This window comes from Pygoscelis adeliae, unplaced genomic scaffold (assembly GCF_000699105.1).
Source record: "Pygoscelis adeliae isolate BGI_AS28 unplaced genomic scaffold, ASM69910v1 Scaffold79, whole genome shotgun sequence".
Classification (NCBI taxonomy): domain Eukaryota; kingdom Metazoa; phylum Chordata; class Aves; order Sphenisciformes; family Spheniscidae; genus Pygoscelis; species Pygoscelis adeliae.
Window position 1 is genome coordinate 146,326 of NW_008825532.1, and position 7,882 is coordinate 154,207.

Here is a 7,882-nt window from a genome sequence, read left to right on the forward strand (position 1 = left end):
AAGTGAACTGTTTCAAGCCAGTCAGTAAAGCAAGACCTCAATCCCAGCATGTCATACATCCTTCACTCCAGCTAGTCCATGCAGACTGAGTGTCTTGCAGCTCTACTACAGGTAGTGACTTTGCAGTTTAGTCTGTAGAGACCTAGTCCTTCAGCTCTGGAGGCCTGTGAATCAGTCCTCTCTCTGATGGCAAACATATCATTGTCACAGTAATCTTAGTCACAACTTGCTATCAGTTGTCAGAAGAAATAGTGATGTTAGCAGAGTTTTTCATAAAGCACACTGAGGTACACAAAGGTTGTGCGAGCAGAGGGAGAGGCAGAGCTTTCCTTTCATCACATGTGTCTGCAGGTGATCCAGTGAGAATCTTGTTTATTAATCAGTACAATGGTAGTACACTGTAAGTTCGTCTAACCAGAATTTGAGCAGCATAGCAGATTTGCTTAATGGAGATAAACTATAGAAAACAATAGTAGAATAATTGAGCCTTGAATGGGATTGCCTTATAGTTAAACCCTATGGCATACAGTAGATTATAATAATTTGCTAAGCAGCTTCTATCTGTCTAGATTTTTGTAGTGAGGATATGATGACCACATATAAATGCTCACAGAACATCTCTTCCACCAACACTCGCAGTTTCAAACTTTATTTGTTGCAGCAAGCTGTGATGTTGCAAAATCACTGAAGCTGGGAAAGTCTTTGTGCGAGTGCTCTATGATGCAGCTAAAGGATACATTCTCTGGCCTTTTAGGAGTAAACAAGTATGGCAGAATATTTTAAGTATTCATTGAAAATGGTTTTGTACTGTTACATATGTCTCCTTCCCTGGGGGTTCCTATTTGCTGTAACTTTTCAAGTTTTGTTTTTGTCAAGCCTAGATGGTATCTCTGTGATACTTGAACAGCTGAGGGGATGCCACAGCCAATTGTTATTGTGAGGTTGAAGATGGTGATGCATAGAATTTGGGAAGGTAATTTCTAAATAGTGATGCCATTCTGTACTCAGTGACAAATCAGTAGGACTAGCTAATGTGTAATTAGTTCATAAGAGAAACTAATTTTTTTAATGAACACTTTTTTTGTCATGCCTTATACCAATATAAAAAAAACCTGAATCAGTCATAACTTTCAGCTGAGATGAAGTATATACACAATTCAAGATAGGTTTTGCATAGATTCCATAAGCACCTTTTCACATGCTATTGAAAAGGGGCTAGTATAAGATGACTGATTTGCCCTGCTCCCCCCAGCCTTCTCCTTTCTGGACCTGACCCAAAGCTTACAAAAGTCAGTGAAAAGATGCCACTGTCTTATGGAGTCTTTCTCATCAGGCATCCTTTTCACTGAATCATATCTACCCAACTATAAATTACTTCTAACTTTTTAAATTTTACGTTGCTTGAATTTTAAAATGGCAAAGATCTGTTACCAGATTTCCCATCAAGCAGTCTGATTTATCTGGCTGACGCCAAACAATTAACTCTGTTCAAATCAGTGTTGCAAGGGACCATTGGGGATTTTTGGAACATTTTCATATAGAGGAATACCCTCAGATTTGCCCTGGCAGAACAGGTATCCAGAAGGTACTATGGCAAGAAGTTACATTTATCCAAGCAGATGCTTTCCGTGCCATCATCAGCAATGTCAGCTGGTAGCTACTGAGTGCAGAATCCACCCTAAAGTATGCAACAAAGGTGCTAATGATGACAGAGCCAATTTCATCAGCATTATCAAACTAGAATATTAATTAAATTATCACTCCTAAAAACTGCAAGTGAGCTTTATTGGATATTTTAAAAGTGTCTCTAAAGTAGGCATATAGTTTGAATGAGCTACTGCATTTTAATTTAATGTTCATGTTAATTTGGCAGTTATCAATCAAATACTCAAATAACAATGTTTTCTTTTCTTTTGTGTTTTTTTCATTAATAATTTTAAGCAGATTTATCGTCTGGAAACTGTCACTTATCTTCCATATCCAAGCAGACATAATTACTAGGGGATAGAAACATTGGTATGTCAATTCGATAAAAATTCATACCTTCAATTAGCTGATGCACAAAACCAAGCTTTTTCAGACTTATAAGAAGCAAAAGGTTAATTTCCTGTCTCACAGTACCATCTTCTTAATTCCTTGCACAGTCTTTTCAATGAATGATAACTTCACAAAGAAACAGATTAATAAAAAAAATTGCAAAAAGGGTTCTCTGTCAACAACACCAATAATTATCTCTCTTGTCAAATGAGTTCTGTTGAAAGAGACTTTGTATAATATTACACTTTGAAATGTTTCTTTAACATAACATGTTTCAATTATATAACTGACATCCTACTTCCATACCTTACTCTATCAAAGTCATCTGTCCCCATATATAAGAAATCTTGTGCAGAGGGCTAGTTAAAAGGTGCCAGCATGGTTCAGGTTTGCTTTTAGTGCCATTCAGTTGTTAGCAGGGACTAAGAAAGTAGTGAAATCCTAATGGCTTCAGTGTATGCGCTCATTCTTCACAAATATTTCATCTTTTTATTAGGCTGTTTACAACTTTGCATAATTCTATTATTACTGGTTTTGTCTCTCTATATATGTTTGTCATACTTTATATTGATTTATACTTTTTATCATCTTGAAAAATGTTGAGAACACTCAATTTCTGTTTAAATCAATAACATTTTTGTTGTTTTAAAAATAAACCTTAAAGTCAACTTGTTTATGGATTTATAGTCAGAATTGATCTCACTTAGGTTTTATTTCTTTCCAACATATGAATAATTATTTTCATGCAAGAATTGCTATAGTCAGCACAAATGTTTTGCTTAACCTAGTACTAAAAGATTGTGTTTACACTAACAAACTTTTAAAACCCTATAAGGAGTACTTATTTTTTGAATAGATCAAATAATATTGTCTAGTCCACTCTGCATATGGAAAATAATGTACCTAGATGATGCATTAATCCAGGGAGATTAGCCTGGATTATACCTGGCTACCTGGATTGTAATTCTGCAAATAACTATGCACGTGCTTAACTCAAGATGCACAGGAATTCCGTTATCATGACTACACTCATGGCTAGAAGGAAGCACAATGAACAGAGTGGTCTTATGTATCATTATAATACATAAGAACACATTATGATTTCTTTCAGATTTTCTTTTTGCATCATAAGAATGATTTATTCAAATTTTTACTCTGTTCTATATAAGCAGTTGAAAGGAATTCCTGGAGGTAGCAAATTAAACTTATATTCAAGTATCCTGTGGATTGCTAGTGTCTCCCAGGAGGCGAGCTGAGAAGAAACTGGATCACCATTTGTTTGCATCCCTGTTACAGAATATTAATCAAATGCTTTCAGGCCAGCAATGAATTATTTTTTCACTGTGATACATAACTTGCCTTCTCAGTTTTCCTTTTTTTCACATTCATGGGCAGTTTATAATATGGACTGTAAATAGAGAAAGAGAGGGGCTAATATTAAAAATCTTGGCAGCAAAGAAAGCCAACAGGATGCTGGGTTGCATCAACAAGGGCATCACCAACGGAGATAAAGAAGTCATTGTCCCACTCTGCTCGGCACTTGTCAGATCACACCTGGAATACTGTGTTCAGTTTTGGTTCCTGCTATACAAAAAAGATGTGCACAGGCTGGAGACGGTCCAGAGAAGGGCCACAAAGATCATCAAAGGACTGGGAAGCCTGCCATATGAGGAAAGGCTGAGAGAACTGGGTTTGTTCAGCCTTGAGAAAAGAAGGCTTAGGGGAGACCTTATCACCATGTTCCAGTATTTAAAGGGTGGCTACACAGAAGATGGAGACTCCCTTTTTACAAGGAGTCACATGGAAAAGATGAGGGGTAATGGGTACAAGTTACTCCTGGGAAGATTCCAATTGGACACAAGAAGAAAATTTTTCACCAAGAGAACAACCAGCTATTGGAATAATCCCCCCAGGGGAGTGGTGGATTCCCCAACATTGGACAATTTTAAGATTCAGCTGGACAGGGTGCTGAACCATCTTGTCTAGAACGTGCTTTTGCCAAGAATGGTTGGACCAGATGATCCCTGAGGTCCCTTCCAACCTGGTATTCTATGATTCTATGATTCAAACAGGCTTCTCCTTGCCACCTGAGGGCTTCAGCTGGCATTCTCACTGTATTCCTTAACCAGCACAGCCCCTCTAGCAGGAAAGGCTGTATTACAAACTACATTTCAAAGCAAAATACTTTGTAAGTCATTTATCACAAGAAGTATTCCTGTACATACATCTTATGCCACTCATCATTATCAGCTCATGGCCAGCTTTTCACAGAGATTGCATATACAGATGACAGACTTGGCTTTTCTCACTTTCTTCCTCCTTTTCTCTGCCTTCCCACCCCATCAGTTTTGGAGGCCCTACCACCACAGGCCCTACCTTATGAAAGTGAAGAAGCTATGAGCTTACCTAAACCAGATGTGACAAATTCAGATTTTTGTAGGATGTTTGCCTTAGCACCATAGAGCATTTGGATTTGATTAAATTCACACCATGCTGTGGTAATAAAGTGCACATTGAGAGATGAAGAGCTGGCTAACTGATAGCAGACAAAGAGGCAGGCGGTGGGATTGGAGATTCCTCCCTTCCCTTTCCTCCCCTCAGCAGCAGCAGCAGCAGCAGTCTGCCTTTAGCCCTTCATGAAAGCCTCAGGGAATGCATCATCTTGTGTTTGCCACAAAGAGAGAGGCTGCTGCCTGGTGGTGGCAGAGAAAGACAGAGAGCGTACTGCTGTCACAGTTCACCACAGGCCGCTGGACTGCTGCTCCTGGGCCAAGGAGGGAAGGGGAGGAAGGTTTCCTGGCTCCATCCACCTCCCTTTTGCATCCTCTCAGGCAGAAAATTTTTGTATTAGACTGTGCTAAGGGAGGGTTGACTCTCTGGCCAGCAGCTGGTACTCAGATGACCATCCCTCTTCTCTTTCAGCAGTGGGCTAGATGGGAGCACACCACCTGCCAGACCTGCCTCACGGGGCTCCACCGAGCAAGCAGAGAGGTCCTACAAAGTCCTGTCAATGAGGAGCCATCAGCATTAACCCAGGGAGTTTCCAGAAGAGGATTAGAGTGGTCCTTACAACACTCCAGCATATTCCTGAACGACCTGACAATAAATACAAAATTACCACTGATAAAGCTGGCACATGGCACAAATTCTAGACAAGTGGTGAACATCAATGTGGGTAGAACAGCATTACTGAGCACTAAGCTCATACAGAAAAGTTACTTTAAAATCAAAGAAATGCAGCCATACAGACACAAACCATTCCTAAAGAGTGGTAGATTGTAACCTTGGTTACAATCATGGTTACACCAGCTCCAGGATGCTCAAAGTAGCCTGGAAACACAAGGGCCTCCTAGTGTGGCTCCAAAACAGAAAGCACTCTTCCAATCTGTAAGCATGGGAGTAGCATATGGGAACAGGAAGATGATGTTGTCTCTAGATATGCTACTACAACTCTGGTATTGTGTTCTACATCCAACACTGATGTCTTCATTTTAAAATGGATGTAGGAGAAGAGAGGAAAAAAGCCACAGAAATTATCTGAGGGCTGAGGGAAAAAAAAAGTCTTGCATTGAGTGCCTTCAGCTGTGGTTCAGTGACAGGATAAATCTGGCTTAGGATACCTCAGATCAAATAAAGAATGTTGCAGCTACTTGACACCATGTGCAAAAGCAGGACAAATTAATTTTGCTGGTTTAAACCTGTTCCTAAATTTATGAAAAGGTAATTTTATCCTGACCAACTTCATGCTGGATGAAGAATCATGTGTCTGCACCACTCTAACTCTATGTCAGATCAGGTAATGTCTGTTCCCCTGTAGCTGGCATAAATCCACCACAAAAACATAAATCCATCATAAACACCATATCATGTGCAGTAGCTAATTCATCAGAAATATGATCATGTGCTCCTATATTATCTGGATCACACCGGTGCAGATGTAGGACCTGACAGCTCTGTACAAGCAAATTGAAAGATGATCTGATTACTGTGTAAGTGATATCATGGTAAGAAAATACTAAAGGATAGTAAGGAGTACTTTAAATTAGCACAGAGCGAGAAATAGCAAGCACCACTGGGAAGAAATCGAGGCTAGTCAAATTCAAGCACGACATTTTAAACATGTTGTTTAAGTGATAGTGAAAGAGTTCAGAAGACTACGCTACCAAAGAAAACAGTGGATTCTCCAAAGAAAATGATGGATCCTCCATCTTCTGGAGTCTTCAGACCAAGACTTGGAGTTACTCCGAAATACATGCGTCAGTCAAACACAAGCTACTGGGGCAGCACAGCTGGTCATAACACATAGGAAGGCAGAATAGCTAGCATAGCAGTCCTTTAAAAATCTATGTTTCTCCATTATGGACTATATTGTCCTTCTGAGCATACCTCTAATCAAAACTTCCCTTCCGCATGCATGTTTGGTGTAATAGATGAGACAAAATTAGGAATGATAAAAGCTTCCCTGTGGAGAGAAAGAAGTCACTAAATTATGCAACAATATATGAAGAAACTTTTCTTTTTCATACAAACATAAAGGAATGCTTAAATACAGATGTCAGGTGATCAGCAGTAAAAGTAGGAGTAGGTTAACAAAATATATTTATAATTAAAAGTGGAACAGCGGGTGTTGGTCGACAGCCGGCTGAACATGAGCCGGCAGTGTGCCCAGGCGGCCAAGAAGGCCAATGGCATCCTGGCCTGTATCAGAAATAGTGTGGCCAGCAGGAGCAGGGAAGTGATCGTGCCCCTGTACGCGGCCCTGGTGAGGCCGCACCTCGAATACTGTGTTCAGTTTTGGGCCCCTCACTACAAGAAGGATGTTGAGATGTTGGAACGTGTCCAGAGAAGGGCAACGAGGCTGGTGAGGGGTCTGGAGAACAAGCCTTATGAGGAGCGGCTGAGGGAGCTGGGGTTGTTTAGCCTGGAGAAAAGGAGGCTGAGGGGAGACCTCATTGCTCTCTACAACTACCTAAAAGGAGGTTGTAGCAAGGTGGGTGTCGGTCTCTTCTCCCAAGTAACTGGCGAAAGGACGAGAGGAAATGGCCTCAAGTTGCGCCAGGGGAGGTTTAGATTGGATGTAAGGAAAAATTTCTTTACTGAAAGAGTAGTTAAACATTGGAACAGGCTGCCCAGGGAAGTGGTTGAGTCACCATCCCTGGACGTATTTAAAAGACATGTAGATGTGGCACTTAGGGCCATTGTTTAGTGGTGGACTTGGCAGTGTTAGGTTTATGGTTGGACCTGATGATCTTAAAGGTCTTTTCCACCCTAAATGACTCTGTGACCATTTCTCTGAACCAGATGCAGATTCTTACAAGCTGGAGAGTCAGGCTAGAGCCCAGCAATGTCTTCTTTCCTGCTTCTGGTTTACCATTCTCTGACAAAGGATTTTAACCTACCTGCCAGATATTACGTGACAAATGGCAAAATACCTAAACTTTGAAAAACAGAAATTGGGTTTTCCTCCAGTTTCACATTGAATATTGTCTTCCTTTGTTTCTCTTTCCATTTTGGAGAAATAGTTTCAATGGAAAAGGGTTGATAACATTGATCATGTCACATAAGCAGCATGAAATCCAAAAAGAGAGTACTGTAATGTGGCTACATTTTTTAGTAAGAAAATAATACAGCAGGACACTATGCTTATGCACACTAATTTCTAATCTAGGTACCTGAACTACGAACATATTTCCTGCTACAATCAGTTGGCACACAAAACCCTCTTTGCTGTATTCACAGCCTAGGCACCTGCTTTAGGAACATGTTAGATGTCTTAAATCTGATGGTGTGAATATCCCTTCTGTTGTAACAAGTTCCTCCAGCAGGTGGGGCTGCTGAGGAAGCA